At 37.1% G+C, this 10511-nt stretch overlaps 1 pseudogene; it reads right to left on the bottom strand.

The window, feature by feature from the left end:
- Positions 1-4318: 4318 nt before the first annotated feature.
- LOC100033285 (ubiquinone biosynthesis protein COQ9, mitochondrial-like) lies at positions 4319-5133 on the bottom strand (annotated as a pseudogene).
- Between the last annotated feature and the right edge of the window lie 5378 nt (positions 5134-10511).

Genomic DNA, 10511 nt, shown 5'->3' with positions numbered 1-10511 from the left:
CTAGGAAAAACTATCTTTGTTGTAAGAAAAAATATACTTGATTATTAAAAATCTTTTTAAAAAACTCATCTACTAATGATGTAGATAAATCTAATATTGATTTTAGCCACTTCACTTTCTTAAGAAGACAGCATTCAGAAGATTCCTAAATAGTTCATTACCTCCATGAAAAGAATGATTCCAAATAATTATTTCACAGAATTATTAGAATTGTCCATAGCAATTCACACAGACCTGCTTCCTATATTAGCAGAAGTATCCACTCAGAAACAATTACACATCGCTGACATCTTCTGATACATACTAATAGATAGGTAGATAAAATGAGAATTTTCATAGATGCCTCAGAGAAATTAAAAAAAAATTCAGGATTTTAAAAATGAAAGCAGTAAATCCTTTGATTAATTAGAATGTTCTGATAATAGGATGTTCTGGTTAATTGAACTTTCTGGTTACCTTAAGAGTTTTCCTTTTGCCATTCTGTATAAGAGCATTTCCTTATTTATTAATTAGGGAAATAGGGGTGAGACTTTAAAGCATTATATCAATGCTAGTTACAATGATGATGATGATGATGATGATGATGATGAACTATACTCTGGAAATGGTTTTCTAAACTACATGGTAGGTAAGAAGTAATGTGGAATTGTGATGGTTTTGAGTTGGGAGTCCTTAATTCAATCTCCAGGAACCACATATACTGGCCTGTATGGTCCTAGAAAAGTCATTTTATTTCTCTGATTTTTCTTATGCATAAAGTAAGAATAATAATAAGCTCTCTACCTCATCGGGTTGTGAGAAGGATGTTTTAATAAAGTTCAATATACTATATAAATGTAAGCTATTATTATAAGTAAGTTAATGCTGGGCTTAGAGAGAATGAATGAATCCAGATCTCACCACTGACACTTATTAGTTGGATCATTGGATCACCACCCCCCGCCACAGCAAATTGTTGAACCTCTATGTGCTTTAAGAAATATTATAATGATAAAAAACAAAAGTTAAGTTATATGCTTTATAAATATCTTCCTGTTTTATCTTGCAAACAATACTTAGATATAGGTACTGTTACTATCCCCACCTTACAGAAGAGAAAACTGAAGCAGGCAGAGATTAAGTGACTTGCCCAGTAAATTATTTAAAACTTGATTTGAATACAGATCTTCATCAGATTCAGGTCTCTTTCCACTGTATAATCTGTGTTAGTAGAGAAGGATTTCATGCTCAAAATTCCTCTTTATTTCTCTTTTTGATTCTACAAGATTGTGTTCTTTTTTTTTTTTAAACCCTTACCTTCCGTCTTGGAGTCAATACTGTGTATTGGCTCCAAGGCAGAAGAGTGGTAAGGGCTAGGCAATGGGGGTCAAGTGACTTGCCCAGGGTCACACAGCTAGGAAGTGGCTGAGGCCAGATTTGAACCTAGGACCTCCCGTCTCTAGGACTGGCTCTTAATCCACTGAGCTACCCAGCTGCCCCCCAAGATTATTTTCTTGTAAAATTCTTCATCTTTCACAATGTCCTACTCTCATGCCTCCAGAAGACATGAAAATAACCATGGGTCTTCTCAAGCTCTACTAATGTAGAACAAACTTTGGTAGATTTTAGCATAATTTTAGTATACTTGCAAATAACCCATGCCTGTTTTCTGAAGAACAGCTTAACTAAATCCAAAGAGGCTCTTAGTCATTTGGTGATGAATGATGACAATTCATATCTCAATATTTTGATGAATCTGTTGATCTCGTCAATGTGGATTCTCTTTCCAACACTGAAGATCACCTCCATTCATGACCCTCATTCTTTCCAACCCTAGTCCATGGCCTCACAAACATAGATTCTCTGAAGTACTGATATTCTTCCTTCTTCTTTCCCTTCAACGTTTGAAACAAAAGAAAAAAAAAAGAAAGAAAAGTTTAGTTAACTGAGCATACTGCCTTATAGTCCATTAGGATTCTATTACAATGATCTTTTATTGCTATTTGAATAGAAATATATTTCCACTGCAAATGATTTTCTGGAAAATAAAAAATAATTACTGTCTTGAATCTCCTCCAACCATAAAGGGTCACAATCTTAATTCCTGGCCTATAGAGTCAATAAAATATCAATGAGGGAAATTTCAATTATCCAAGCACAGTTGGAGGGCATTGTCTAGAATAACTGAAAAATTCTTTACTTTCCCAAAGTGATCATTTTATTCTTCAAAAAGTAGAAGTGACTCCAGAAATTGCTACTCAGAATCCGATTAGGAGTTCAAGTCTCTTCTCTGCCATTTATTATTTGAGTTACAAATCATTTGACATATTTAGGCAAATGAGATAATTGTATTAGATGAGCTCTAAAATCTCTTCTAGCTTGAAAATCAGACACCCAATAACTAAAACAAAAGAGGTGGTTGCTGGAATGGAAATGACAGAATGATAGAATTTGGGAAGGAAGCTGAGAATCCATGATAGGTATCAGGCAAAGGCTATTCATTCCCTAGGTTTAGAGAGTGTAGATTTTAAAGATTTTTGAGGAAGGCAAGAGGCCATTGCCCAAAATTCTACAGATGCTAGCCCAAGAGGAATGGGAAGTCCTTAGATATGAATTTATAAAGTCATTATCACAAATTATTCTGGTGAGAAAGATCAGATATTGGACTAGTAAGATTATTGTGGATGCATGGGAAATTCATTTTTTAGCATGCATGTATGGAAAATGGAAAGAAAAGTAAACAATTGTGAAGGAATTCAAGAATGGCACTATCTGTAAGAATAGTGCCAAGAAAGCTAATGTTTAGTTCAAACTGAAGGTGTCAAAAAAATTCTAAAGGGAGTAAAAGGGACCTTTTTCTAAAATATTATTTTGATGTATAACCCAGATTGAATTGCTTGCCAACTCTGGGAATAAGGAGGGAGAAAGGAAGGGAGACAGTTTGGTCATATAACTAGAAAACTTATGTGGAAATTTGTTATTAAAATAAAAAATGAAATGTTAGGTTGAGAGTAAGATAAAGATTAAAGAAAAGATAGATCTACTATTTAAGGTAAATAAAATAATAAAAAGGAAATAATCTACTCTCCTTATCTTCTATTTTCTTCACCAAAAAGAATTTTGTATTCAGAAGTATACAAACAAGAATTCAAACTGGAAGGGATATACTAAAATGTTTACTGGGTTATTGAAGTTCAAGACAAAGAAATTATAAGAGCACAATTTCTTGTTATTCAATCATTTTTGAGTTGTACCTGACTCTTCATGACCTCATTTGGAGTTTTCTTGGCAAAGACTGAAGTAGTTTGCCATTTCCTTTTCTAGCCATTTTACAGATGAGGAAACTGAGGCAAATGGAGTTGAGTGACTTACTCAAAGTTATACAGCTAGTAAATGTGTAAGGCCAGATTTGAACTTGGGGAAAATTAGTCTTCCTGATACCATGCCTGGCACAAAAAATTCTAAAGGTAGTAAAAGGTAGTAAAAATTCACTGCACCATCTAGCTGCCCTAAGAATACCCTACGTTGTCGTCTAAGCTAATCGTCAAAACCAGCAGTCATTAGGTTTAGAATAATTACATCCAGGGATATAGTTTGCTAGTAAATTGTTAACAATCAGCTCTCAAAAAAATAGTACACTAAGTTTAATCTACAAAAGCACTTTGTCCACCACTTTATTTTTTGTTTCACACACTTTTTCATCTTTATGTAATCTAAATTCACTAACAGTTCCAGCACAGAGTAGGCATAACGCTCCACAAGGCACAGGGTCTAGGATCAAAAGCCAAACATATATGGGCATAGTTTTCTGGGAGGAACATGAATCAAAAATGATGACTCCTCTCCTTTCTCCATGGGCATCCCAGAAGGACCTTAGCTATAAAAGCAGAGAAGATTTCAGTGTGGGACCACCTTGAAGAAGATTGTGGGTTACACATGAACTATATCTTTCATACAGCTCACTGGGATAGATGGAAATGTAATACTGGAACTCAGTTATCAAATCCCAGCCCTATGAAGCGCTTACAGAAGGGTTAAGACATGATCTGTCTATTCCTGGGGCCCCAGAGTGTGCTGGGGTAGGTGGTAAAAGTAGGGTATTCAGTGACCATCCTAGCCTGGCTATCTAAGGGAGGTTTTGATTTTCCAGCAACATAGTTGCTACAAAGAGGCGTGAGGCTGCTGAATACAAGAGGTCTTGTGTGGCATTAGGAACTGAGGAACTGACCCAGTTTCTGGTCAAAAATAGTCAAAAAAGCAGCTAGCACATAGATGCTTCATTGCACAGGGTAATAGTTAGGACAAACTCTTATTTGTTCTGAATAATACCTTACCTTGGTACAGCAGTTCTTGTTTTTCAAAGAGTTGTCAATACATTCTCATTTTCTTCTGGGCACTCAGACTTGCTCTCCTTCCTCCGCCTCAATGCTAGTTTAGGACTCTCAAGTTCTTTAAAGTCACGACTGCTCCCATCATTCCCTAGATAAGTGCTTCCCCAGTTGGCTTGACCCATTTGGCTGTGTGTCTCATGTTTATGGCATTGCTGATTCTGTTTTCAAGGAAGTGCAACGTGTCTTCACAGTCAAGAGATGAGTCCTACATCATCACAAGCTTTGTAGTGTTGTAGATGCCAGATAGTACTGCCCAATGTGTGTACCAGTTAATATCAAAGGACTCATCTCTAGTGTAGTGCCATGTGTCATCCACCATGCTGGTGAGGAGGTTTAGGCTGGCTGGGATATTATGAGGGAGTACAAGGATGCCGAGAACCTAGGACCAGTGTTCAATATATGGGGTTCAGCATTTTCAGTCTGGTTGGCACCACATCCCTCAGGAACTGGTCAGTCTTCTTCTTCTCCGCCCAGCTCAACTACACTTGTTTTTTCACCTCTTCCATTATGCATTTGAGCTTAGCATTGCACTGTGTCACAAAATGCAGGATCAGTTCACTGCCATTATTCCCAAACAGCAGTGCCTTTGCTGCACTGGAGAGACCCAGTGACTGAGCTCCTTCTGTAATGGCTTATGGGGTCCTCCCGTGAGCAGGATCCGATGCTGTGGATGCTCCTCACTTTCATGGTCCTCATCTTCCTCACCACACTGATCTGTGTACCAAGGGTGTGAGTGAGGGCACTCTGGATGGGGCTCTTCTGTTCACTGTGACTAGATATGTTACTGAAATGAAGACAATAGGGGACTGGTTCTTTTTGTTCATCTGAAGATTTTAGTGCTAAAGCTGAAGCATGAAAGGTACATGGCATCAGGGAGAGTTAATGCTGGGTCACTGGCTGGCACTGAAGCCACGGGAAACTCCAGCCAGCCCAACAGAGGTACTTAGCCACCTCTGCCTATCTTGGAAGTAGGCATAGCCCACAAGAAGTCCCCACATGACACCACCCAGTGCCAGTGTGTGTTCACAGCAAGGAGTCTCCATCACTTTCTTATGTCTAGACAACATAAGAATAAATCGGGTGCTGATTTGTAGTGTTTACTAGTTTCTGAGGCATAAATTATTTAAATGAAAATTCATCAATCAACTCTTGTGAGTCAGTAAAGGTGCCAGACTAATTGGAGGATGAGATGACTGAAGTGCTCTCAGAAGTCTACAAACAATTCCAGAGAACAGGAAAGTTCTCTGGAATTCCATATGTGTTATATTGCCCCATTTAAAAAAATAGAAAGGTGAAGTCTTTAAAATGTAGGCTGGTAAGTGTGATTTCAATTTTTGATAACTTCTTGAACATACTATGAAGAAGGATGATTTGTGGTGAATGCTAAGTTTCATTTTCTTTAATAAGTTTTTGAAACTAATAGATGAAGAAGATGTCATGTCCATAGCTTCATTACATCCACTTCAATTCAGTAAGCATTTATTAACTATCTATTATGTGCCAGGCACTGTGATAGTTCCTGGAAATAAAAAGACAAAAAGCAAAATAATTCCTGCCCTCAAAGAGCTGCACATACAAAAGTTTGTGCATGGATTTTACTTGTTCATATGACAAAATCTCTTATGATATTCTTTAATCATTCAACCAGAGTGTATGAAGTACCTTTATGTTCTAGGCCCTGTGTTGGGTGCTGGGGAAACCAAGATAATAAAGAGAGACCTTAGAGTCACAATGAGTTAATAATCTAAAAAGAAGAGAAAACATTTACAAATAGTGGGAGATGTAAGATAATTTTTCAGAATAACATGATAGCAACCAGGAGAATCAGGAAAGATTTTATGCAGAAGTGGGTTTCTTAACTTTTGGGGGGTCATGAACCCAGGAATGGGCTGGAATAAATTTATAGAAGTCACTTGTTAAATTTTCAATGTGGATGTATTCACCTTGGAAATTAGCCAATGCTACAAATCAGGGCTTGATTTATTTTTTTTTTTGGTTAATTTCTAGACATAAAAAAATAATAGAGAAAATGTTAACAATGCATATTAAAATTAAAAGTTTGTCATATGGATACATTTTTTTTCATAAAGCCAATTGTTAAACATTTATTAACACAGTCCTTTGCTGAAGTCTGATGAAGCACAAGAAATTCATCTCAGAATGTTTTAAATGCATAAAATAAAATTCTAGGATGTTAAAGAAAAACAAATACATTAAAATATAGTTGTCAACATTTTTTTTTAAAGTTCCCAGATTCTAGGTTAAGAAGTTATGATAGAGAAAGTAGTATTTGTGCTGGACCTTAATGAGAATCACTGACTTTAAAAGGTAGTGTGGGATAAAGGAATTTATCCCTAGAATGAATTGTAGGAATTCATGTCATTAATGTCATGTCATGAAAAACAGATACAGGAGATGAAGTGCTTTATGTGAGGAATATTAAAGAAGCCACCTTGATCCAACTACAGTATGTGCAAAGGAAACAGTAAACAAGACTGGAAAAGTTAGAGGATTCTAGGTTGCAAAAGACTTTTGATGCTAAAAAAAAGAATTTCTACTTGATCCTAGAGGAGTCACTAGAGTTTATTAAGTAGGGGAGAAGCATTGTCAGATTCACATAGGAAAATCCCTTTAGCCACTATGTCCATGACAGATGGAATAGGGGAGAGAGTTGAGACAGAGACTAATTAGGAGGTTATTATAATTCAGAGAAAAAGTGATGATACTATAGACAAAATGGAGAAAACTTGGCCAGATGATCAAATAATCAGAATAAAATAAGAAATAGTTTAATGACAAGAATTCACTGACAAGCTATATGGCAAGATATAATGACAACAATGGTTATCAATGGGTCAACGTCTACCTGGAAGGTTATATCTAGCAGATTGCCCAAGGGATCTCACCTTGTGTTGACCCTTCGCCTAAACTGCTTAACATTCTTTACTTAACAGTGAAAGGAAACCTAGTGTAATAGAAAGAATGTTGGACTTAGTGATAGGTAAGACCCTGAGTTGAACCCCACCTCCAACACTTACTATCCTTTTGGCAATTGAAAATAATTTCTCTTTTCTGAATTTTTACATCCCTATCCCATTTAACTGGTTGTTATATGGTATGACTCAAGTGGGCACAGATGATAAAATAACCAAGGATTTGCTAAAAATTACAACATATTGATCAAGAAAAGGATCACAGACAATATTTTCATCCCTTCTACCATTTAAAGTCATGGGCTTCAGAAGAGAAAGACTCAAGAAATATATAGTTGATTAAGAAGATGGTATCTGGGGAAAGGTTTTAGGCTTTTAGATTGCAACTTTCTATAGTCTGAAGAGAGGTTTCTCATCAGAAATGAAGTATGCTGAACAAAATCCATCAAGAGTATATCTCCTTAGAGTATTAGAAACCTAATCCAAAATGTTTACATTGGAAAAGTGTTTCCTTTCACTCTGTTATGATATCTTCCAGTCACAAGAAGGCAGCAGCCATCTTCCCCTATACATTAAAAGACATTTTTCACTTAACTGGCTATCTATAGTAATAATAATAATAATGGTAAAAATAATAGTCTAGCTATTTTATAGCTGTCATCCCCAATTGAGCCTCTAATTGACTGGTCCTTTTCCTTCTTTCTTCTTTCCCTTTCTGAGAGGCAACTAGAATTCGAACTGAAATTTTGCATTTCATTGAACCTTTTTTGTTCCCAGGCCATCCAATTAACTAAAGTAGGTAATGAACACCAGAGGGATTTGAATCTAGGTCTTCTGATTCCAAATAATGTTATTTCCATTGTTAACAGGCTATCTCTTAACACTCTCATTTTATGTTGAAGGAAACTGAACCGAGGAGAGGAGAACCAACATATTCAAGGTGATATTGCTAGAAAATAGCAAAGAGAATAATAAAACCCAGGTTTCTGAGTTAACTCTACAGTATTCTTTCTGTTTTTAAATTAAATTATTTCAATGATCAAAAATGTAAAGCATTTTGCAAATCCTCAAGCTCTTAATCAAACTCATTTGATCATTACAACATACCTGGGAGGTGGTTGCTTTAAAAACCCCATTTTACAGAGGAGAAAACAGAAGCAGAGACTTGCCCACAATTGCATAAAGTGTTGGGTGTCTAAGAAAAGATTCAAACTCAGATCTTCCTGACACTAGCCACCTAGTCACCTAACATTTACCTGTAATTTGATTAAACCTGAGAACCACATGTAATGCTCTTCAGTTTAGGGCTATACTACCAAAGTATCAATGTAATATACTTTAGAACTCGAAAGTGGACAAGGGTCCCTGAGTGTTCAAATGAAAATATTGCCTTTTTATCTAAGTTATTAGAATAAATCACTAATTCTGAATTTTCTGGTCACAAAGCTAACTTTTCTAGGTATATTTTCATTTTTACAGAATATTTACTTTGACTAATGATGATCAAATTTTGTTTTGAAGGGGAAGTTTTGTTGAATCATATCCATGATTTCATAGGTAGAGGAAACTTCCAATGGACATCAGTCCTGACCCACTAATTGTTAGTCTTTGAGGTTCTTGATTTTAAGTGACTTACCCAGAGTCAAATAGTCACAATATTTTGAAGGCACAGCTTGAACCCACACCTTCCTGACTCTGAGACTGGTTTAGTGGCTGTTATACAACATTGCTTCTCAGGTACTATTAAGAAGAGCTTATTGAACCCTAAGATGGGGCAGTAAAAAGTATCAGTAATCATTTCCCAATACCTATCCAGTCAGGTATTAATGTATAACTTGCTACACGTACTAGTATCATCTAGTATAATAGGGTCACAGATTTAAAGCTGGAAGGGTCATGTAGTCCAGACCTCTCCTTTTATGGATGAAGAAATGGAGGCTCGAAGTATAAATAATTAGCTTTCATTTTTGATAAGCTGGAGTTGGATTGCTGAGGTGGCTTTGGAGCCTTCAGGGCATGATGATGAAGGGTAATAGGAAGGGCATGGGGTGAGAAAAAGGTTTCTGCCAAGTCACAGAGAGACACATGATAGCTCCACAGGGAAAAGAGAGTCAGGTTTAATATTGTCCCTGCTTGACACTTAATCATTGAGGTCAATGGTTTATCAAGTCATTGTGAAGAGAGCCATGAAGGGGACAGCTTTGGAAGCCCAGAGTTAGCAGGGGTAAAGGTTAGGCTGGTTGGGAAATATCAATGAAGTTTGAATAAGGGACGTCTCTATGCAATGAATTCTGTTCAATTCCAGACACATTTTATGTGGACCTACTGTGTGTAGAGCGCTGTGATAAGCTTTAGGGGAAAATACTGCGTTGAGATCAGGCAGGATCTCTGCCTAAAGAGATTAGGATCTAGTAGGGAAAATAAGCAACTACCTATAATTGTGGTATATACATATTGAAGGTCCCTGAAAAGTCCTATCCCCCAAACAAACTAAACTCCCTCCCTGACCAGTAGCGTGCTATATCTAGAAATTCTCTTGATTCAACTAATTCTTATGGCAAACACGTTAATGGTGGTTTGGATAATGGTAACAACCACATTATTCGTAATTCATTTGTCATGTTACCTCTCAGAGAACATGATCATAAAGGTATTGGGTACAGAATAGCTATGTTTAGGTGGGAAAGGAAGGGATAAAAAGACCTGGAGCATGAGGTGCTACAGTGAGGGACCCAAGATATCATAGGACACCATGAACCAAAGGGCATGAAATGTCAAGGCAAAATGGGGAAGGGGCTATTTCCCAGAGGGAAAGCCTGGACTAGAGCCAATGGTGCAGGAAGTATGAGGCAGGCAGTGGTTCCCACAGGCTCTTTATGGACATTTTTCCTCCACCGAATGTTGAGCTAGAAGGCACAACAGGAAGACATCTTCTGATAACATAAAGGGTCAAATTTGGGAGAGCAGTAAATATAACCGGTCTCCGAGACCTCTGATGCATTTAGAGGGGTGGAGTGTTTATTTCTGGCCAGTGGACATCACGTGCAGAGAGAATTCAGGAAAGGGAAGCTGAATGTTTAATCCCACACAGATCATCAGCCGATCTCACCTTTTTTAGAGCTTATAAGTGAGAACTGGCAGGAGCCTCAGTTGTGCGGTAACCACAGGCATAAATAGTGAGCAGCACTGAGGGACAGAACTTGTGGCT

This window comes from Monodelphis domestica, chromosome 1 (genome assembly GCF_027887165.1).
Source record: "Monodelphis domestica isolate mMonDom1 chromosome 1, mMonDom1.pri, whole genome shotgun sequence".
Classification (NCBI taxonomy): domain Eukaryota; kingdom Metazoa; phylum Chordata; class Mammalia; order Didelphimorphia; family Didelphidae; genus Monodelphis; species Monodelphis domestica.
This window is presented reverse-complemented; position numbering and strand designations above follow the sequence as displayed.